At 41.4% G+C, this 24,622-nt stretch overlaps 1 protein-coding gene across 3 annotated transcripts in view; it reads right to left on the bottom strand.

The window, feature by feature from the left end:
• Nucleotides 1-24,622, bottom strand: part of PRICKLE2 (prickle planar cell polarity protein 2) — a 347,924-nt gene that overhangs the window by 200,030 nt on the left and 123,272 nt on the right. The window contains exon 1 of one of the 3 annotated variants that reach the window (XM_021069190.1): nucleotides 9,443-9,467. The exons of the other annotated variants lie outside the window; for them this stretch is intronic. The gene's annotated coding sequence lies outside the window, so the exon portion shown is untranslated. Of the gene's footprint in view, nucleotides 1-9,442; nucleotides 9,468-24,622 lie in introns of those variants that run through there. 3 annotated transcript variants of the gene reach the window in all.

Genomic DNA, 24,622 nt, shown 5'->3' on the forward strand with positions numbered 1-24,622 from the left:
TCTTACAATAATAACTGTAAAAAGTCAGTAACCTGACTGTCACAGTAGTGGGGGAGCCAAATGGGCTCGGAGCTCCCAGAGTCCTATCCCAAGAAACTTGTCACTATTTGACCAGTCTGGAAAGTAACCTGGAAAGTTTCAATAACAGGCCTCATTTTCAGGTAACATGAATCAAACCTGGCTTAGTGATAAAAATCTTAGAACTGGCTGTTTGTTGAAAATATTTAGCAGCAGTTGTTTAACACTGAAGTTGCCTAAAGCAACAATACCACCTGGGGAAAACAAAAGGCTGGCCAAAAATGTGAGAAGGAAAATCTAGATAATAAGATTGAATATAGCGGACTTGGAAAAGCTCCAACATATCCCTGGGGCTCTAGAAAGTCACCAGCATATGAAAAGCTGTGAACATACCCATGACAAATCTAAAGGGCTCTCTCACTTTTAGTTGACCTTGATATTTTGAACAAGTGGGAAGTGAAGGCTAATGTAGAAGTATTAACTGCCTGAATGTTGATGATATACGCCAACACACAAAGTCTGTTGGAAAAAGGGAGACTTATCTGTACTATGTATTTAATAATATCTTTGTACAACTATTAGCTGGCTATTAAGGTAACTCAACAGGGACTTCAGTGGACACACATGACAAATAATACAGATGTTATAATAAAATTCATCCAAGAAAGTCATTAAACAAACAACAGAACAGTAACAAACCACTGGAATGAGAAGATAAAAATGGTTTCCAGAGGTGTAATATCACATTTCAAATGTCCAGACTCCATTTCAAATAATGAGACATGAAACAGGAATGTATGGCCCATATATAGGAAAGAGAGCACTCAGTATAAACCATACCTGAGGAAGCCCAAATGTTGGATTTACTAAAAAAAGACTTTAAATTATTCTAAATATATTCAAAGCCCTAAAGGAAAACATGCCTAAAATACTAGAGAAAAATTATGTGAGCAATGTCTCTAAACAGAGAATATCAAGAAAAAGACAATAATTTTGCAAACAAAACCAAAACCAAAATACCCAAATTGAATTGAAAACATAATTATAATTTCAATAGAGAGTTTGAAGAACAAATCTGAACTGGCAGAAGAAACAACCAATGAGCTTAAAGATTGACCAGTTGAGATGACCTAGTCTGAGGAATATGAAGAAAACAAAGAATGTAGAAAAATGAACACAGCCTCAGAGACCTGGAGGACACCATCAAGTGTACCAACATATACATAATAGGAATCCCAGAAAGAGCAGTGGAAAAGAAGGGAATAGAGAGAATATGCAAAGAAACAACGACTAAAATACTCCCTAAATTCGATGAACATTCATCTATGCATCTAAAAATCTTAACAAACTCCAAGTACTATAAATTTAAAAATATCTACTCCTAGGTATAACATAAACTGTCAAAAGTGTTATACCTGGCATGGATGGGCAATGGGATCCTACTGTATAGCTCAGGGAAATGTGTGTGATTGGGTCACTTTGTTGTACAACAGAGCTTGACGAAACATTACAAATCAACTATACTTTAATAATAATAATAAATGTTAGCATATACATAGAAAATATATCTGAAATATTCTAATAGTTTTTTATTTTTCTGGAGAGATTTTTAAACTTTCTATACCTATTTTTATAACAGTTGAATTTTTGTGACAAACATATATTGCTTTTTTTATGAAGTTAAGCAATAATAAAATTTGTAGGAAAAAAAGTCACATACAAGGAGAGAAACTTAAAAACAGCAAGTGGAAAGTGGGTCCTCATGTAGGAAGGGTCCTCAATAACATCAAGAGCTGATTTCCCATCAGAAACCATGGAAGTCAGAAAACAATGGAATGGCTTATTCAAAGTGCTGAAAGAAAAAGACCATTAACCAAGAATCTATCAAAACTACCCTTTCAAAAACAAAGAACAGGAGTTTCCATTGTAGCTCAGCAGGTTAAGAGTCTTAAGAGTCTGACTAGTATCCATAAGGATGTGGGTTTGACCCCTGGCTTTGCTCATGATCTGACGTTGCCATAAGCTGTAGTGTAGGTTGCAGATGCAGCTTGTATCTGGCATTGCTGTGGCAAACGCGGGCAGCTGCAGCTCCTATTTGACCCCTAGCCCCTTGGGAACCTCCACATGCTGCAGGTATGGCCCTAAAAAGGAAAAAAAAAAAAAAAAAGAAAAGAAAAGAAACAAAAAACAAAGAAGAAAGTGAGATATTACCAGACAGATCCATATTGAGATAGTTTCTCACTAGCAGACCTGCCCTGCGAGAAATACTAAATACCTCAGGCTGTTACTCACACACACACAAAAACCCACCTCTTTTATCACATCTAAAGATTTACCCAAGATGAATAAGGGACCTTAAATGTAACAGCTAAAACTATGAAACTCTTAGAAGAAAACAAAGGAATAAATCTTCTTGACCTTGTATTAGACAATGGCTTATCTTTCAAACCCAAAGCATAAGCAACAAAAGAAAAAATAGATAAATTAAACTTGATCAAAATTAACAATTTCTGTTCTTCAAAGGATTCAATCAAGGAAGCAAAATGACAACTCAGTATGAGAGAAACTATTTGTAAATCATATATCCAATAAGAGACTTATACTCAATATATAAAGCAATATATAAGGCTTATATGTGCCTATATATATATGTGCATACATATATATATATATATATATATATATATATATATAGAGAGAGAGAGAGAGAGAGAGAGAGAGAGAGAGAGAGAGAGGCATACCTTGGAGACTTTAGAGGTTCAGTTCCAGGCCACAGCAAGAAAGTCAATAGGGCAATAAAGAGAGGTAAACCAATTTTTGGGTTTCCCAGTGCATATAAATGTTTTCTTATACTGTAGCCTATTAAGTGTGAAATAGCATCACATCTAAAAATATATTTTTAATTTAAAAAATACTTTATTACTAATAAATGCTAACCATCATCTAGGTATTCAGGGAATTTTAGGAGTACCTTCAAAGATCAATGATCATGTATCACCATAACAAGTATGATAATAATGAGAAAGCTTGAAATATTGTGAGAATTAACAAAATGTGACAGAAGGGCATGAAGAGAGTAAAAGCTGTCAGAAAAATGGCATGGATAGATTTGCACAACATGAGTTCACCACAAACCTTCAATTTGTTTAAAAAAAAAAAAAAAGCACTGTGAAGCACAATAAAATGAAGCATGTCTATAAAAAACTCTTACAGCTCGACACTAAAAAGACAAATGATCCAATTGAAAAATGGCCAAAGATTTTAATAGATACTTCTTCTAAGATCATACAAATGACCAATAAACATGTGAAAAAATGCTCAACATCATTAGTTGTTAGAAAAATACACAGTGAAACATCACTTCACTTATACTAGGATATCTATGATAAAAAAGACAAGTGATGTTAAAAGTGCAGACAGAGGAGCTCCTGCTCTGGGACAGTGGGTTAAGAATCTGATTTCATGGAGTTCCCATCGTGGCTCAGCAGTTAGCAAACCCGACTGGCAACTGTGAGGACATGGGCTCCATCCCTGGCCTCACTCAGTAGGTTAAGGATCCAGTGTTAATGTGAGCTGTGGTGTAGGTCACAGACAGGACTCGGATCCCATGTTGCTGTGGCTGTGGCTGTGGTGAAGGCCAGTGGCTACAGCTTTGATTCGACCCCTAGCCTGGAAACTCCCATATGCCGTGGGTACAGCACTAAAAGACAAAAATGACCAAAAAATAAAATAAAAGAAAAGAAAAGAAAGAAAGAAAGAAGAAGAAAAGAAAGAATCTGACTGCAGTGGCTTAGGTTGCTGCTGAGGTATGGGTTCAATCCCCACCTGACCCAGTGGCTTAAAAGGTGTTGCTGCAGCTGCAGCATAGGCCACAGTTAAGGCTCGGATTCAATCCCTGGCCCAGGAACTCCCATATGCCCCAAGTACGGCCATAAAAATAAATAAATAAAAGTCCAGATACAGTGCAATCCTCATACATTCTTGGTAGGATTGTGGAATGGTGCAGATGCTTTGGAAAAGAGCTTGGTAGTTCCTCGAAATATTAAACATAGTTATATGACACAGTCATTCCACTCCCAAGCATATACCCAAGAGAAATGAAAATATAAGTACACACAAAACCTTGTATATGAATATCCATAGCAGCACATTCATAATAACCAAAAGGTGAAAGCAATCCAAATGCCTATCAACAGATAAATGGGAAAACAAAATAAAAACAGTTGAAGCCAGCTGAAGTAGGAAACCTCATCAGTTTAGGGATGTCACCCATGTGGCTATGAGAGTCTTACAAAAACATGGCACCCCAGAAAACATGACAGAAAACCGAAGGGAAAACTTTTCCAGGGCTGTTGATTGGTTGGGCTGGGGGCGAAGAAAAATGAAGTGAGGGAAAAGGCGTATGCTCAGAAATGTCGCTGAGGAAGTGACGATGGAGTTCCAGTTAAGAAGACAGGGCGGATATGTGGTTAATGGAGCCAAGAATGAAAGAATTCCCTGAAATTTTTCAAAAGAGATGGTCAGTCTGAAACAAAGCTTACGAACACCACTGGAAGAAAGGGACTAGAATTCTTTAACCTCGAAATGAGAAAAATCAATCCTGACTTGCTAATTGCTTCCATGATTTTATTTCTTTCAACATTTTCTCCTAAACCCTTTTCTCCCATACTTTACCACTGTCAGATTCTCTCAATGGAAAATTATTTTATTCCTCAGGCTCATAAGGTGCTGTGGAAGTGAGTTTTTTGAAACAATACATTAAAGAGAAGTACTTATTAAAACACACACACATGGAATTTGGCTGGCACTTTCCTCCCAAACCCAAAGTATTTTCCCACAATTTATCCCATCAATATCCTAGGATGATATTTGCTGCACCACCATGTGCAGACTAAGTATTCCCTGACAAGAAGCATTCTCTAGTCAGAATGATTTTTTTAAATGATCATAAATGATTCCTCTTTTTTGATACTTACAATGAATATTAGCACATTCAGGGCTCTGAAAAGTCCTGCAGTGAGAAAAACTATTTGTTAACCTAAATGTTCCTAAATTCATTTGATCATAGAATCCTCTGTTTCCAGAAAATCTCGTATAACATGATTCAAAATGGGATCCTGTGAAAAACACACTTTGAGACATATTACCCTATGAAAAGGGAGCTTTATCGATAACAAATAGATGGGCAACTGGAATCCCTAAGAGGGGAAGCAATTTCTTATGGCTGAGTAAGGGAATGACTCCACAGAGAGAGCCTGTTCTGTTCCCTTTTGTCATGCCAATTAAGTGAATTTCCGCAGGCACTGCTCATGGGAAATACACTCCTGACAGCTAACCACCAGACAAGGGATCTACAAAGGCATTTCCCCTGAGGACATCAAACCAGGCATATGCAACAGATTACCAAATCTTGGATGTTGAGCTATAAACAGGAGATGGTATCACCTGACTGGTCTCAGCATTCTACAACCTTTTCCTATTGAGTGGAAGGCTCCCTCAACAAACTTCTCAGTTCCCCTCTAATTTTTCCATAACATTCAATTATTGGAAGTGTCTCATTCTGGTTTCCTAAAGCTAAGCCTTGTTTTTTATAAAACTTTTACTTTGTCTTTAGGTCAACATCCTTTCCCTCATCCCAGAATAGGAGCCTCCAAAGCTTGTGGTGGAGAAGAGAATGGTCTACCTGCACATAAATGCCTCCTTTCTTGAGCTTTCTGTCCTGGTGTTTCAGACAAGAAAGATGAGAGGAAAGATGAGATGCGCCTCTTTCTTGGCTCCTGTGGCAGATGAGATGATGGTTCAGAAACATTCACCCTGGAGTTCCCTTTGTGGCTCATGGATAACAAACCTGACTAGTATTCAATGAGGATATAGGTTCGCTCCCTGGCCTCGCTCAGTGGGTTAAGGATCCGGCGTTGCTGCGAGCTGTGGTGCAGGCCGCAGACAGGGCTTGGATCCCGTATTGCTGTGGCTTTGGCGTAGGCCAGCAGCTGTAGCCCCAGTTCAACCCCTAGCGTGGGAACTTCCATATGCAGTAGGTGTGGCCCATAAAGCAAAAAACAAACAAATGAAAACAAGGCATTCATCTTCTCTAATATACCTCCTCAGAGAGAGTGTCTTCCTCTGCCTCATCGATGTTGGGTTTGATCATGTGACTCACTTTGGTCAATAGAATATTAGCAGGCATGACATAAATAGTTTGTTCTTTTGCTCTTCATTCACTGCCATCAGGAAGAATTTCCCCAGGCAGCTGGTGCTCCTTCAGCATGGGAACTAGATTAAAAACATCGGAGAAGATCTGAGGCCAACCACAGTCCCACAAGCATAGTCCAGTTCATGCCTTAAAGGATGACACCAACCCATCCTAGAGAAGCTGACACCATCAAGAAGAAATGTGTGTTGTTATAGGTCACTTCAGCTAGGGATGGACTGCTCTACAGTATCATTATAGGAAGAGCTAGCTGATACAGTTGGCTATCAACTATTAGAACATGTATGTCTAATACGCCTTCTTCATGTGTATTGGTGTGATCTAGGGGCACCAAGCTGCCTTGGTCATTGGTGGTTCTCTTGACAGAATTCAGCCACTCCTCTTGGTGGACTCCCAGATGGTGGTCTAGGACCACACTATTCCAAGGTATGTGACACCTGCCGCAGGTAGCACTGCCCCACAACCCTAAAGCCTCCATCTCATCTATTCTGTCCTCTAACTCCAGTACATGCAGGCATAACTTGGGGAAAAACCCCTGATCTCTGCAGAACTAGAGGATACACTGGCCCCATTTAGGCCTACCCATCCCCCTGGTGACATGTTTCTTCTCCTTTTGCTAAGACTACAACAGTTAATCAGCTCTTACAGTAGCTCTGCGACCCAGAGACCAGAGAGCACCAGGTCCTCTCTTGAGTGGAGGGTAGGGAGGGGATGACTGGCAGGTAGAATGTGTCTAGACTTTCCAAAAAACTCTCTTGGAACATCATTCCTTTGGCCTTGGGAAGAAGGAGTGCTATGTAACTTCAATTTACTTTACATTATCTACATAATAGGAATGATATTATGGATGTGCCAGGTAGTTTAGCGGTCCTCTGTGAGTAAGAACACACAGGGAGACCAGTTACACTGTTATACCGCACGGCAAAGGCCATAATTCAGGGTCAACAACCATATAACATTTCTCTTGCCTGAGCTTAGTCAACAACCAGCAACTGTTAATTAGCATCAGGGATGCCAAAACCAATTTTTTTTTTCATCTTTTATTTATTTATTCGCCACACCATGGCATGTGGAAATTCTCCTGCCACTACAGCAACAACACTGGATCCTTTACCCAATGCACCACAATGAACTCCCTCAAACCAATTCTTATTGGTGAAACCAATGGCCTGCTCATGAGCAAGATGGATGTTAGATACAGGGTCTCACTGGTGAAACAAGGTATTCAGGATGCTCACTGGCTAAAAGAATCTGAATGCACTTTCCACCTCTGATTGAACTGGGAATAAGAATCCATTCCACTGATAACCTGCAGGCCTTATGATCAGCACCACTGATGTAATCCTCAACCCTAGCTGCAACCAAAGATTTAGGAGATTTTCTTTTTTCTGTTTTTCCTTTCTGGGGCCGCCCCCACTGCATATGGAAGTTCTCATGTCAGGGAGTAAATCCCAGACACAGCTATGACCTCCGCCTCAGTTTCGGCAAAGCTGGATCCTTTAATCCTCTGTGCTGGGCTGGGGATTGAACCATGCCTCTGCAGCAACACAAGCTACTGCAATTGAACCCTTAACCCACTGTGCCGTGGTGGAAACCTCCCAATTTAGGAGATCTTCTAATCAAAGAGTCCTAACTAAGGAAGACAGAATCCTGCCTCCGTGATGTTGCTGGGTTGGCCTCAAAGAATTTCATGCAGAGTATGAGGGGAGCATTTCAAACCCTGGTTCTCCACTTAGACAACCTTGGCATAGCCTGGGGAGATTCTAGCATGCCGATAGCCAGGCCTCACACAGGTAAACAATGTAGGCATCTATGGAGGGGAGACCAGTATCAGTGCTCCCCTGATGATTCTACTCCGGGGCCAGGTATGAGCATCAACTGCTGTATGCGGCATCATGCTAGAACAGCACTGGGCTTGCAGCAAGTGCTTATGAGCTGTTTTGAGCCCACTCTGCTAATGAATATTCATTAAGTGTCTGTATATGTGGGAGAATTTGGTCTGAGGCCTGCTCTCCTGAAAACTGGAGCAAGATGACAGAAGAATGGCTAACACTCACCAACCCTAACTTCTGCAGCTCCTTCTAAAAAATCTAGAGGGATCAAATTAGCTTTCGTCAGTTCACAACAAGGGGTCAACCTCCCACTTCTCTTGCAGGAGGGGACAGGAGATAAGGCTTGTGGTAAATATTCTTCTCCTTAAAAAGACAATCTTTTTGTTTTTCCATTTGCCTCTTTTATCAACTTGGGTTGGGATGGTAAAACAGGCCTGGGCCTATCCTACTGAAACAGAGCCTGTTGGCAAGCTTTACATGCCCCCACCTTCTGGACTTAGAATACAGGGTACTCACACCCTCTGCCCCCATTCTGGGTTTTGGCTACAATTCTGCAATAACATGGGATAACATCTACTAGGTCCCAAACATCATTCTATCATAAATACATAAACAAGTGGGCAGATGCAATCCAGAGTCAGGGGCCAAAGCCAATTATCTCCAAAAATGCCTTGACACGTCGAAACTCCACGGCAAAACAATGGAAGGAAGCTGGAAGTGCTACCCCGGGTCTTTTCTCCCCCATCTCCGGCCAAAGACTAGATTGCTGAACCCAGGGCTAATCTCCACACTCAGCAAACCTCCTCACCCTGGGAAATCGCCTCTGTTATTACTGCTTCAGAGCCCCATCCACTTTAATAACAGGCATCCATCAGAATGAAGGTGAAGTAAACAGGCAGTTACAAATAGGACAGGCTACATTCACAGGAGAGGAGAACAAGAAGAGATGAGATTCAATTTTCTGTGCTTTTCATCTTGCATGCCACTCTCACCAGCTGCAATGGTTTACTGTGTCCTTTTTCCACCCACATCGTGCTTGCCGAGTTCTCCTAGCAGAGATTGTGGTCGACAAGAACACCATGTGAATTAGAAACACAAAAAAAGACTTTCATCTTACCCTTCTTAAAAGAAGAAGAAGAAAAAACGACTGTTATGGACTGAACTGTGTGCCTCTAAATTCATATATTGAAGCCCTACCCCCACTGTGACTGCATTTGGAGTTGGAACCTGTAAGAAAGTAAGAATGGTTAAGTGAGGTTATAAGGGTGGGACTTAATGCCCTTATAAGGAAAAGAAGAGACACCAGCAATCTCTACATGAAGAAAGGCCAGATGAAGTCACAGCAAGAAGGTAGTGGTTGGCAAGCAAAGAGAGGTCTCACCAGAAATGAACTCTCCTGGTACCTTGATCTTGAACTTCCAACCCCTAGAACCGTGAAAAAAAAAAAATGTGTATTAAGACACCCAGCCTACAGTATTTTGTTATGGCCGCCAAACCTGACCAATACATTGACACTGAAAATGCTGGCGTTCCCATTGTGGCTAAGCGGTAGTGAACCTGACTAGTATCCATGAGGACGCAGGTTTGATCCCTGGCCTCACGCTTAGTGCGTTAAGGATCTGGTATTGCTGTGAGCTGTGGTGTAGGTTGCAGACAAGGCTTGGATCCCGAGTGGCTGTGGCTGGCAGCCACAGCTCTGATTCGACACCTAGACTGGAACTTCCATATGCAGGTGCAGCCCCAAAGAAAAAAGAAAATGCTTCTAAGTAGTGAAAAGAAATAGGTCTCTACTTTGTCAGGTTGGAGTTCTAGTAACTACAGTGTAGAGGCCTTTTTTTTCTATCAAAATGGGGAAATAGGTGGACACTGAATAGAAAAACAAACACCCCACTATGTGTCATAAATCAGTAGCAAGTTGTGCATGAAAAGCTCAAGCTAGTTCATTTGCTTGCTGACCATTCAGGACTCAGAGTAAAAGTGGAGTTCTGGCACGTAGCACAGTTCTAAGCATCAAACCAAAAAACCTGGAGATAAAAGCTTCCAACTGGTTGTAGAAATGCCAATTACTTCTTTTCTTTTCTTTTTTTTTTTTTTTTTTGCACTGGATCAAGTTAGCATTATAATGCCTGAACAAGAAATTTTGATCTGTGCATGTTTGGGTTGGAAACAGGAGCTTTGGAGAAAACAACCCCTGAAAATTTCAAAGCCAAAGCTTCAAGTAGAGACCAGTGCAGAGCGGCTGTTTTTGACTCTTGAAATGTATGTAACAATATTTGAATTCCTGTAGCTAGGTTAATAGCTAAACAGGCTTCATGAAATGCAAGCTACATTTTCCCTTCTCTCTTTAAACAAATGCATCACAGCAGTTAATAACAATGCTCAGTCACAACATACGGAGTGCTGAAAGTATTTTTTTTAAATACCCTTTAAATAGAAATCCTAGGTTGCTAAATACCATGTCTGTTAAAGAAGAGTTTTCTTTTAATATTGCATTTCTTGCAACTGACCTGTATCCAATCACAAAGCTGGGGCTGTGGCAGTTTATGGGTACATGTGCCGTTGAGAGCTCTGATTTCAACAATCAACTACTCATTCTTCAGAATTACATTTCTTTCCCGTAAAAAACACCACCACCAACAACAACCAGAACCCTACCCCCAGCAAACTGCTTTTGTTTGCCCCTCATCAGGGAGCAGGACTGAGTAGTAACCTGGATACCAGTTGTTGAAAAATATACACACTCCAAATCTGAGAGCAGCAAAATGTTAAGAACAGGGATGGCGTGCTTCTCAGGTTCTACTTGCATATGAAGACTTTGGCCAGAAAGCAAATACTAGCACTGGTGATGAGGGAAGAAGGAAAGGGTCTAGCTTCTGCCCAGTCTCTGACTCAAAGCTTGGATTCTTTCAACTTGAATGCGTTGTCTCCCAGGAAGAAAGAAAGAGACTTGAGAAAATTTTCGCAGAAGAAAATCCACAGTGTGACTGTTACTGTGTAATTTATACCTTGAGGATGCTGCTCTGTCCCAAATCGGTTGTGATCCTCTACAGAGTCCCTTGGATCACAGACTTTTAACCTGTACTAGGATTTCCCTGCCCTATGCTAATTTCATTGCTTGGTAACTGTAGAACATTTTTTGTGTACGTCTGACTTGTCTCCAGGATGCCATTGTAAATACTTTAAGAGCAAGGCCCAAAGAACATTTTCACATGATCAGAGCATCCCATAAAAACACCATGTAGAATGAATAAAGGGAGGGGGGACATCAAGAAGTTATATTTGTGATGGAAGCTTAAATGGAATACATGAGAAAAATGGGATCCACTGTAATATCTATTGAGTTTTGCCTGCCCAGAATCCCTTGACCTATTTTTCTGGTCTGAGCATCCCAGTTCACATTTGGGAACTAGCCCCCCACCACCCTCAGAGGAGATAATTGAGGCTAATCTAGGAGTAGAAGGGTTTGACCTTCCTACTCCCTTAGGCTCTGGGGGCTGGCATATGGTTCCAATCCTGGCTAAGTGTAGCCTTCCACCTCCTTAGCCCAGGGATTGGTTTAGGGACAGACTCTTGTCCCAAGTGGACCAATCAGAGTCAGCCTTAAGACTATTGCTGAAACTTTGGGACAAATCCTGCCTAAGAATGATGCTAAATGAAAAGGAAGCCAAACCCAAGAGAAGAAGAGAGAATATTCAAGGTCTGATCATGTTAGCTTAACACCTGGATCCAGTCATGCCTGAAGTTCATTTACACTTGCTTTTGCTGGCAGTATGTTTCCTCTTTTTTTTTTTTTCCTCTTTTGGTTCAAATAAGTTTGAATTGGACCTCTGTCAACAAACTAGAGTCCTGATTAATACAGATCCCTCACTCGTGGTGGTCTATTTTAAAATAAAGTATGGCAATTACTTACTGGGAAAATGGCAGAATAAGCAGGCTACTTGGGACTCGGATGACATGGGTTCAAATCTTAGCTCGGTTGGGTATCTCTGAGCAAGACTCAATCCTTTAGTCTCATTGTTCTTAACTATAAAATAGATATTAAAATATTTATCCCTCAGGCCAATTACATGAATTAAATTAGAAACAGCAGGTGAAATTAGGCTACCAACTGTGCCAACCATCTCTATATTTTATTTGGTGGTTTAGAAATAGCTTCTAGTACCTCCTTCCTTCCCTGTTCTCTCTAGACTATAAACTTTTTACCTGAAAAGCAGGAAAGGATAGATAGTAGTTCTCCAAGTGTGCTCTGGAAAATCCCACTGACACCCTGGCCCCACAATTTTTCCAGGAGGTATGTGAGGTAAAAATGTTTCCATAAGAACAATAAGATGTTATTAGTCATTTTCACTTGTATTCTCTAATGAATGTTAAATGGGTTTGTTTTTTTTTTTTTTTTTTTTTTTTTTTTTTTTGTCTTTTGTTGTTGTTGTTGTTGCTATTTCTTGGGCCGCTCCTGCGGCATATGGAGGTTCCCAGGCTAGGGGTCGAATCGGAGCTGTAGCCACCAGCCTACGCCAGAGCCACAGCAACGCGGGATCCGAGCTGCGTCTGCAACCTACACCACAGCTCAGGGCAACGCCGGATCGTTAACCCACTGAGCAAGGGCAGGGACCGAACCCGCAACCTCATGGTTCCTAGTCGGATTCGTTAACCACTGCGCCACGACGGGAACTCCAAATGGGGTTTTTGAGAAGCTAAATAATTTGTGATGTAACAGCAAACTGAATGCAGAAGCAGGTATGATTATCCAGCTGTCTTCTATTAAGCCAGACATAAAGATTTTGAAAAAAATGCCATTGTGCACACTAATTTTTTTGTTTGGAAAAATACAATATTCATATTAACATGCAATAAGTTTCTTTCATATTTTAAATAAATTAGTAAATAAATATTTTAAAGTTCTGACTTTAAATTCTGATTATGGTAAATATTTATAGCTATAACTCACAAAAAAACCAAAGCTCTTTTAGGAGACTAAAGGGGTCTTGAGAACAAAAACTATGAAAATTCATGAAATTAAAAGCATGGACACTGGAGCCAGACCAGGTGAATTCAAAGTTTGGTTGTGCTACTTATTTACTTACTAAGGGAGGAAAGTTACGTAATTTCTCTTTATTGGCCTTAGTTTTCTTACCTATAAAATGAGCATAATTATAGTACCTGTGTTCTTAGTATAAGGTTTAAAGAAGTTAATACATATAAAATGTCTAGCTCAATGCTTAGTACACAGTGAATGCTCAAAAAACCTTGGTTGCTCTTACTATTAAAGTTAAAAATGTAGCTTAGGAGAGTTCCCTGGGGGTCTAGCAGCTAAGGATCTGGTGTTGTCACTGCCATGGCATGGGTTTGATCCTTGGCCCAGGAACTTCTTAGCAGGTACAGCAAAAAAAAAAAAAAAAAAAAAAAAAAAAAAAAAAAAAAAAAAAGTAGAGTAAGAAAAAAAATAATAATACAAAACTCTACAATACATATACTGTTTTTGTTGTAACAGTTCCTTTCAGTAGATTATTATGAATATTTAAGTCTGTGCAATCAAGGATGAATAGAAATAGATTGTGACCTTACAGAATTTATAATTTACTAATAGGAAGAATAATTACTTAGCTTATACTGTGTATCAGGCACTGTTCCTTGACTATTCAATTTAGTCCACTGAGATAGGCACTACTGGCTTTGGCATTTTATAGATGAAGTAACCGAGGCTGACATAAATGTAGGAGGTTTCCCCAAATTATACAGTTAGTAAGTGGGCATATATTAACTCAAACCTACATATGCCAGACTACAGAGCTTTTGCTCTTTACCAGGACCCTACAGTATCTGTATTGGGATATCTGAATCTGGAAAATTTTTTTTTTCTTTTTACAGCTGCGCCTGTAACATATGTAGATTCCCAGGCTAGGGGTAAAACTGGAGCTGCAGCTACTGGCCTATACCACAGCCATGGCAACACTGTAACCTACCCCGCAGTTTGCAATGCAAGATCCTTAACTCACTGAGCGAGGCCAGGGATCAAACCTGCATCCTCACTGAGACCATATTGGGTCCTTAACCTGCTGAGCCACAACAGGAACTCCCAGAGAAATTCTGAATCAAAGTTTACCTCTAAAGGAAAATGAAAGTACATCCTGATTCCAAAAAGGCCTGAAGAAATCCCAATATACCTATTTTTGTGGGGTTGCTTCCATATTGAAAGATTTAAGGACATGAAGAATGTCTAACTCCTGTTACAGCTTGGGGGTACAGAACAGCATTATAAATGTGAGAAGTAAGGTCGTTAATCCCATTCTTCAGAAAACACAGAAATGAGCCATATTATACATCTTTGCTGAAGGGACGTGCCTGTGTGAGGAGCACTACCTGCTTTCAAACAATGCCTGTGAAAGAAAAACCTCTTCCAGACAACAGTAGGGATAAGAACCACCAAATAAGACACAGAAATGTCACACACAATTTGTAGCCTAAATTATAAGTTGTTCCCCCTTACTATACAATCTTTCAGAGAAAATGAAATGTGCCCCAGGGGAATGAATAATAGCTAAAGCCAGCCAAAAATATGGCCTTTAGGAAGAGAAACAATAAAGCATCTATTATTTTTAGCAATTTCTCATTGTTTGTCTTGGGAGGGTGTTTTTTTTTTTTTTTTTTCCTTTTCCTTTTTTTCTCAAAAGGTTCATTTTCGGATAAGTCCCAGAGGGCTGGAAAATGCTGGGAAGCTGAAGGTACTTCAGAACTGTCTTCTGGGGCAATGCTCCAAAGCTTTGCAGGGAAAATGATGCCACCCTAGCCTAGAAATCTGTGTGAGCTGCAGAGTTTAAGCAAAACAGAGCAGAGTCCTTGGGGTGCCTGACCACTGTCATTTAGGTGAACTGGCAATAAAGTTGCCAGTAATATAGTTCCCTTCTCTGTAATACAGGAAGGAAAATGTGACATAAATTAAGTTCTATAGGACCACCAATAGATGTGGAAAAATAAAGAGATTTTTAAAATAACAGAAAAAATATATTAGAATATATTTCCGCAGCAACAGAAAAAAAAACTAATTCCTGGGAATTCTCTTCATATGTGGCTCAGTGGTTAACGAACTAAGATCCATGAGGATGCGGGTTCCATCCCTGGCCTCGTTCAGTGGGTTAAGGATCTGGTGTTGCTGTGAGCTGTGGTATAGGTTGCAGAAGTGGCTGGGATCCCAAGTTGCTGTGGCTGTGGCATATGCTGGCAGCTATATCTCCCATTCTACCCCTAGCCTGGGAACTTTTCCATATGCCCCGGGTGTGGCCCTAAAAAGCAAAAAAAAAAAAAAAAAAAAAAAAATTCCTTAGAAGAGTGGTCAATACAGGTTGAGATTTTATTACTGTGGTATTATGAATTAGAAACAATTCCCTCTCAGAGTTTCTGCTGTGGCTCAACAGGATCAGCAGTGTCCGCAGCACCAGGACTCAGATGTGGTGGCCAAAAAAGAAAAAACAAGGGGGGGCTCCCTTTTTGTAAAATGGTTGCAATTATTGTGGAAAACATTACAGATGTTCTTCAAAAAAAAATTTTAACTTGACTTGCTATATCATTCAGCAACTCCACTTTTGGGCAAATACCCAAAAGAATTAAAAGCAGAGACGTGTACATCCAGGTTCTCAGGAGCATGATTCATCACAGCCAAAAGGTAGAAGCAACCCAAGTGTCCACTGGAGGATGAATGGATAAACTAAATGTGGGATATGCCTACCAAGGAATATTTTAAATTAAAAAAAAAAAATTCTGACACATGCTTCAACATGGATAAACAGTGGTGACATTATGCTAAGTAAATTAAGGCAGTCTCAAAAAGACAAATACTGGAGTTCCCTTCTTGACGCAGCGGAAAAGAATCCGACTAGGAACCATGAGGTTGCGGGTTCGATCCCTGGCCTTGTTCAGTGGGTTAAGGATCTGTGGTGTAGGTCGCAGACATGGCTCGGATCTGATGTTGCTGTGGCTTTGGTGAAGGCCAGAGGCTGCAACTCCAATGGACCCCTAGCCTGGCAACCTCCATATGTGCCACAGGTATGGCCCTAAAAAAAAAAAAAAGGCAAAACACAAAGCACAAAAACAGCCCCTTCCACATCCATACTTTTTCTCTCAAGATGTCAGGGTGCTGGTCCTCCCACCCAGAGACAGAGTTCCTTTCCTCAGCCCTGGGACCTGGGCTTGCTCTAAGACTGGCTCTTAGCATAGAAGGTGGTGGAAGTGACATTCTGGGATGATAGAGCTGAGTCCCCAAGAGGGCTTGGAGCTTCTACTGTGATGCTGGGAGCCTAGCCACCAGGAAAAAAAGTCAAGGCTTTGTGGCTGGAGAGAGAGACCACATGGAGAGAAAAGCCTTGCAAGATGAGAGGCCAGGTACGGAATAGAGGGCACATGAGGAGAACAAAGGTAGCTAGTCAATCGCCAGCCCAGTCATGTGAAGGAGGTCACCTTGAATTCTTCAGAACCAGCTGAGCTGCCCCAGCCAACATCATGTGAAACAGATATCTCTTTTGAACTGAACCTGGCCCAAATCCCTGACGCATAGAACAATAGCCAATGGATGGATGGTCCTAAGCCACTGCATTTTGATATGGTTTGTTTCACAGCAGTAGATAATTAAAACAATCCTGCACACATATGTCCTACTTTCAGAGATCCTCCTCTTATTGAATCCCACTTCTACTACTATTTTTTACATCCATGCACTCATTCAACAAATATTTGAGTATCTGTTCTGCAGCAAGACACTTTCCAGCATTTGAGATCTATAACAGAATGAAACAAAGCCCCCTGCCCTCAGGGAGCTTATGTTTTAAGAAGAAGCAATGATAATGAAGAAATAATACACTAGCAAGTAGGTTAGAAGGTGAGGCATGACAGAAAAGAAAAAGAACAGAGTATGGGGGTTGGAGTCAGAATAGGGCGGGATATAGATATTTCTTTTTAGTGGGCCTGCACAGATCTCTGCTGTGAAAAGATAACTCATCTTTTCTATCCTGTGTTTGTTGTTATCTGACCTTTTCTGATGATGCTTTAGTTTTAATTATATGTAATCACTGTGCTAATGGAAATAAATATAGGCAACTTGGCTCATCATCTTGATTACAGAAAAAATTATATGTTCTCTCATACTGCTACTACTATTAAAAAAAACTTTTCATCTACAGGCAAAACCTTGAGGAAAGAGTTGGAGATGCAAATATTTCCAACTATAAATGGGCCTCTGTGGACTTTCTATGGCCTTTATGCCAAACTTGTACACAATATTGACAATTCATAATGATGAATGATGAATAGCATAGCTTGCTCTGCAAAAGAATTTTGCTGTTCACATTCTACCAGCTTCACATGAATTTGTGGCTAAAATTATATGCTTTGGTGTCAGGCACACCTTGGTTCAAGTCCAAGTTCTATCACCCACAACCTGGTTGACACGCTTCTTAAGCCTCTGTTTCCTAATCTATAAAATGAGAATAACAACACTATGCCTCACAGAAGAAAGGATTAAATGAGACCACATACAACTTCAAGCACTTTGCCAATGGCTACAAAATGATAGGCACTAAATAAATGCTATCTATTATCATATGATTATTTTTGGAAAGTATTTTCCGGTATTAAAAACCATAGGAAAAGAATGACAGTCAAGACTTAACTGTATAACCATTGAATTAGTCATCACTGGATGGCTCACAGGTCCTGCACATCTTACTCAAAGCATGAAGGCCAAAGAGTTCTGGGACTAGTTTCAAAGGAAGCTGATGTTTACAGTTGCCTCCCTCCTCTAACCACATTCTGAGGCTAGACATAGTGATATTTTAATTATGCATGACCTGGTGAAGAACCTGTCAGAAGAGCTCAAGTTGAAAGCCAGTGTCAAATGGGAAAAAAGATACTCCCCTCTATATCTGAATACTGAAAGCCCCAAGAATCCCCCCTCCTACCTGGAATCATCCTGAGACTGAACACTAGGGGTTCCCTTGCCCGCCCCCCACTGTTTTTTTTGCTTTTTAGGGTTGTGGCATATGTAAATTCCCAGGCTAGGGGTTCAATCAGAGCTGCATCTGCCAGCCATAGCCACAAGGGATCTGAGCTGCATTTGTGACCTACACCAGAGCTCACAGCAACAGCAGATCCTTAACCCACTGAATGAGGCCAGGGACAAACCTGCATCCTCATGGGTACTAGTCAGGTTCTTAACCTACTGAGCCACAACAGCAACTTCTCCCCTGCCTTCTTGAAACAGTCTTTCTGACCCTGGGTCAGCACCTAATGATGAGTAGAAAGGGTTTTGTCTTTTGGAGGGTATGGGATGCCAGGGGGACTATCTGGCATCTTAACTTCTTCCTACAGTTAGAGAATCCCTACCTTATAACTGGATGATAGAACCTATCTCACAGCAAAGAAGATGCAAAGTCTAAATATCACTCCTGGCTCTCCCAGGAGCTAGAGGAAGAAGGCCTGAGCCATCCTGCGACTTTGTTCATAGTCTAGCATCTGCACCTCAAGACACAAAGGCACAGGAACAGGTCTTGATGCAGGCCTGACAACCAGCTGCAACTCAGACTTCTAGGAGTTGGCAGGGCAGGGTGGGGGCTGGTCAGTGTGTGCCACGGTAGCAGCTGTGCCCAAGCAGACCCACTCTTGCACATGCTTCTGATCATCTGACACAAGGAGACTGCTTTGCTTTGATCTGTGCTCAGAGCCTGGTTTCCCAGCTTTCCTGGAGATTTAGGGAGCTTCCTGATAACCTCCAAATAATAACCTCCCTCTTTAAATCAGTCAGAGCTCATGACTATAACTTACAAGGACGCAGTCTGACAGAACAGTAATTCTCAAACAGCTACCCCTTGGTAGCTGTGCCTGAGCCCAGGCACTGGGCTCAGGATGCCACCTATGTTGTTATCTCTATTAATTCTCACCGATGCACTGCAGAGAAATCACTCTTATCTCCCTATTTGAGATAAGAAAATTGTTAAGTGGTAGAAATGGAATTTGACTTGAGGGCCCTGTAATACTAAAACCTATTCGGTTAAGCACTAGAACATAACTCCTACTCTTTGTTATTTATTAAGCACCTACCATGTGCCAGACTCTGTTCTAGACACTGAGGTTAGAGATTAAGACAAGCAAAAATCTGTGCCCTAATTTGACATTCTAGGTCTTTGCTACAGTCTATGTGTATCTCTCTAAAATTCATATACTGAAACTCTGACTCCCAATGTGATGCTATTGAGAGTTGAGATCTTTGGGGAGGTCGTGAGGCTAGTAGAGCCCTCAGGAATAGGATTAGCACCCTTATAAAAGAGACTCCAGAAGGCTCCTTACCCTGTTCATCATGTGAGGACACTGCGAAGACAGCTGTCTATGAACCTGGAAGCGGGCCCTCACGAGACACTGAATCTGCCAGCACCTTGATCTTGGCCTTCCCACTCCAGCCTCCAGAACTGTGAGATATGGATATTTGCTATTTATAAGCCACTCAGTCTATATTTTTGTTATAGCAGCCTTAATGAAAAAAGACAGTCTTAAATTTTTGATTCTTATTCTGCTAGCTGGTTTTCTTTCATGATCCCGTGTTCTCTGTTTTTGACCCCAGCCTATAAGCTTGACTCCATCTAAACCCACCATTCTAGTTTAGCAGAAAGAACCCAGACCAGAGAAGGTGAGTATGGTGCAAACTCTCAGCTGCTGCTAGTCCATCACTGAGCCTGCGAGCAGTCTCAGAACCTTTCCCACACAGTTCTGTGCGCAGGCCCTGCACCATGAGCCAATCTGCCAGGAGCGGTGAATCCTTTTATTTACCATCTGTATGAGTTCTCTTTTGCTCCTCTAATAAACCACCACAGACTTAGCAGCTTAAAACACCACTCTATGATCATCTCACAGCTCTGGAGGTCAGAAATCCAGGGGGCTTTCCTGGTCTGACATCAGGTCCTGGTGACCTAGCCTCTTATCTAGAGGCTCTGGGAGACGAATCTGCTACAGGCTCATTTGGATGGGTGACAGAATTTAGTTCTTTTTTAGTTGTAAACCCAGATGACTTCCTTGCTGCCTTATGCAACACAACACTATCATGGCAGCAACATCAAGGGCGAAGGTGGAAGCCGTCTGACAATTTCTGCCTATCGCATGGCCCTTAATCTGGGCCTGTTGTATAGTTAACATCTCAAAGAGTCTGGGCAGAGCCAGTCTCACTAGGAAGGTGACCTCAGCAAACAGGCTCCATGGGTGTCTTGGGGAACAGCATTCCAGGCTCTGCCACTGTGGAGACCAGATGGCTGGGGCAGCGTGAGTGATGGGCAGGGCAAGAGGAGATGAGGTCCTGAAGGTTACAAATGGGGCTCTCAAGCGGATTTTGATCTGAGTAATTGCAGAGCATCACTCTGGCTAATGTGTTGAGAAGAGACTGCAGAGGAGCCTGGGCAGCCAAGGGACGAGGTACAGGGCTGCTGTCATAATTCAGGCAAGATATTATTGAACAACAACAACAAAAGGACAAGACAACACCTACTTCAGAGTGGATGTGAAGATTAATGAAGCTTTAGAGGCTGCCTGCCATTTAATAAGTGCTCCATAAATATAAACTACTACAAAATTTTACATTTAAAAATGAATTTACTTGTTGATTTATTTTTGCTTTTTAGGGCCACACCCGTGGCATATGGAAGTTCCCAGGCTAGGGGTCGAGGTGGAGCTACAGCTGCCGGCCTACATACACCACAGCCACAGCAGTGCGGGGTCTGAGCCACATCTTCGACCTATACCACAGCTCCCTTAAGGATCTCACAGTGGGATCCTTAACCTACTGAGAAAGGCCAGGGATCAAACCTGTATCCTCATGGATCCTAGTCGGGTTTGTTAACTGCTGAGACATGAAGCGAACTTCTAAAAAGGAATTTATTGTATGTGAATTACATATTTCTGAATGAAGTTGACTTAAAAAGCCTGATAATCACCAATATCATTTAGGCAAGAAACGATGGTGGCTCAGATTGTGGGTGGCAGGTACTGGGGGGTAACAGTGGAGCTGTTTCCTCTGGAGCAATCGGATTCTCCATACATTTTGAGGGTGGAGCCCACAGATCAGAGAGACAGAAATGAAAAATGCCAGCTTTAGCATTTGCAAGCTGTGCATGTCTTTGGGCAAAACCATGAAAACTATCCATGCATACTTTATTAGGTAGTAAAATAAAATGGGACAGTTCACATATACCTTGCAGGGGGGCTGTGAGAATTAAATATGGTAATGTGCCTTGAAATCTAGCAGGTGCTCAGAAAGTATCAGCTTTTTTTTCCTAATTGCTTGCTATTAAATGCCAGGTTCCTCCCAGCCCACTGAGACTTCCTTTTCCTTCTTCCTAGCCCTGGCTCTGAGGTACATACCTTCAGCCCAACCAGGTTATAGTTAAAAATGGGGAGGGAGAAGCCTAAGTCTGTCCCATTCTACGATTTTGGTCAAGGAGTTAAACAAGAGTAAGAGGCTGAAAGCAACTTCAAAAAAGGAGAAATGGCTCAAAGCTTCTGGCCTGCAGGCATAAAAAGGGGAATTAAGAAGATGATTCTGGAGTTCCCTTGTGGCGCAATGGACTAAGGATCTAGCACTGTCACTTCAGCAGCTTAGGTCACTGCTGTGATGTGGGTTCCATCCCTAGTCTGGGAACTTTCACATACCACAGCCAAAAAAAGGAAAGAAACTGAGTTTCCTAGTGGGGCGCCTCCTTTAAGGAGCTAAAAGGATGTTTATCTAGCACAGAGGAACAGCTCAAGAAATAGCTGTTAAAGGAAAACATGAATAAATTCTTGAACCTCCTTGATGGGGCTTTAGTTAGGGGTCCTCCTACTTATGGGCTGAAGGACTCCCACTGCTACTGCACAAGGCAGGAAGAAATGAGGCAGCTGTTATTTCCCGGCAGAAATGTTAAGGTCCTTTTTCTTTTCCTTTTCTTATCACTTCTTGGCTGTGGCACCGGGGACAATGAACCCAAGCCCCAGTTTTGCCTTCTGTGTTTCCTCCTTTAGCTACTGAGTAGGTTAATGATGTGTGTGTAACATGCCCAATAACAGTGCCCAGGACCTTGTAAGTAATCAAGAAATGGTTAACTGTAATTCTTATCAACATTCCTATTAATAAAAATAGCTTCTGGATGTGGGAACCAGGAGCTTCACAGTCAGCCTCGCTCTGATGCACAGCTCTATTTTTTCCTCCTTTCTCGCTCTCTGACATAGGAAGAGTCAAATTTAGTACCCAGATCCAAGAAAGAACTGGAGGCCCATAATGTAGAAGGCCATTTAATAACACTGCTCCCCTTAAGTTTGACTTCTTTTTTTCTGGTGCTAAATATGCTAATTCCTCTTTCTCTCTCACGGCCACCCAAAAAGCCCGAGACTCTCCATTGACCGAGCTGAATGACTCACACAGTTTGCTCTGATGCATCTGGAGTTTCTCACAATCCTGCTTTCTCCCAAACCTACGCAGATTTGTGTCATCAGCAAATTTCACCAACTTGCCAGTGAGAGAGTTGACATTTACATACGCACAGCTCCAGGCAGCAGTGACCAAGCCAGTGAATTTGTAATGAGAAAGGTGCAGGTCCCGGGAAACAAATATTTGACAGCTGGAAATTTCCAGAAGGGAGTTGATCATTTTAACCCATTCTCAGCCATTTTCCTGCTTTCTTCCTTTCTCTCTCTCTTCCCTTCCACTTTGTTTGTTTTTGGTGTTGTTTGTTTGCCCATAGAGATGTAATTGACCACCAGGATTTCTAGAGGACCAGCCAAGGAAAAAAAGATAAAGGAAGGGGACGGATAATCCTTTAGCTAATCCTTTATTTGTCTGGGTCATCAAAGTTTGTTATAAGATCTGTGACTGTTTTTAGAGTTAAAAATGACAGAATGCCTTGCTCTCCAATGTACTAGGCATCACCAGCAAGGATTTACAAAGATGCACTGGTGGTGCCTGATGGAGGGCAGTGCTATTTATGTCTCTCCAACCTCCTTTGCCTCTTTGGGGGAAAAGCAGCTCAGGTTTCCCTTGGTAACACGATCCTTCCCCAGTTCTTTGTGAGAATGTCAATCACACTCCAGCCCTCCACATCCATCCCTTACCAGGCACACAACCCCAGTCAAGCCCATTTAGTTTCTCTCTAGCATGACTAAGGATTTCCAGCAGAGAGGCGAAGCTGGAAGAAGATGGACCAATAGTCATAGGTTCCTACGCCCTTGATCTTGAGGTCCTATTCTTCTGAGGTCAGGCTTTTCTGCTTTGCCTCACAATCTGTGAGGCACCCTCTATCTTTCCTTTTTTTTCTTTTTAATAGTTATTTCCCCAATACAATTTTTTTTTCTGCCGTACAGCATGGTGACCCAGTACACATACATGGACACATTCTATTTTCACACATTATCATGCTCCATCTTAAGTGACTACACAGAGCTCCCAGTGCTACACAGCAGGATCTCACTGCTAATCCATTCCAAAGGCAATAGTTTGTATCTATTAACCCCAAGCTCCCCACTCCCTCCCCCTCCACCTTGGCAACCACAAGTCTATTCTGCAAGTCCATGAGTTTCTTCTCTGTGGAAAGGTTCATTTGTGCCTTATATTAGATTCCAGATATAAGTGATATCATATGGTATTTGTCTCTCTGACTTCCTTCACTCAGTATGAGAGTCTCTAATTCCATCCATGTTCCTTCACTTAGTATAAGAGTCTCTAGTTTCATCCATGTTGCTGCAAATGGCATTATGTCATTCTTTTTTATGGCTGAGTAGTATTCTATTGTGTATATACCACATCTTCCTAATCCTATTATATACCACATCTTCCTAATCCTATTGTCTGTTGATGGACATTTGGGTTGTTTCCATGTCTTGGCTATTGTGAATAGAGCTACAATGAACATGTGGGTGCATGTGTCTTTTTTAAGGAAAGTTTTGTATGGATATACGCCAAGAGTGAGATTGCTGGGTCATATTGTAGCTCTGTGTATAGATTTCTAAGGTATCTCCATAGTGGTTGCACCAGCTTACATTCCCACCAACTGTGCAGGAGGGTTCCCTTTTCTCCACACCCACTCCAGCACTTGTTATTTGTGGACTTATTAATGAGGGCCATTCTGACTGGTGTAAGGTGGTATCTCATGGTAGTTTTGATTTGCATTTCTCTAATAATCAGTGATGTTGAACATTTTTCCATGTGCTTATTGGTCATCTGTACATCTTCCTTGGAGAAATGTCTATTTAGGTCTTTTGCCCATTTTTAAGTTGGGTTGTTGGCTTTTTTGCTGTTGAGTTGTGTAAGTTGCTTGTATATTCTAGAGATTAAGCCCTTGTCGGTTGTATCATTTGAAACTATATTCTCCCATTCTGTAAGTTGTCTTTTTGTTTTCTTTTTGGTTTCCTTTGTTGTGCAAAAAAAAAAAAAAAAAAAAAAAAAAAGCTTGTCAGTTTGATTAGGTCCCATTGGTTTACTTTTGCCTTTATTTCTGTTGCTTTGGGAGAATGACCTGAGAAAATATTCATAAGGTTGATGTCAGAGAAAGTTTTGCCTATGTTC

Source organism: Sus scrofa, chromosome 13 (assembly GCF_000003025.6).
Source record: "Sus scrofa isolate TJ Tabasco breed Duroc chromosome 13, Sscrofa11.1, whole genome shotgun sequence".
Taxonomy (NCBI): domain Eukaryota; kingdom Metazoa; phylum Chordata; class Mammalia; order Artiodactyla; family Suidae; genus Sus; species Sus scrofa.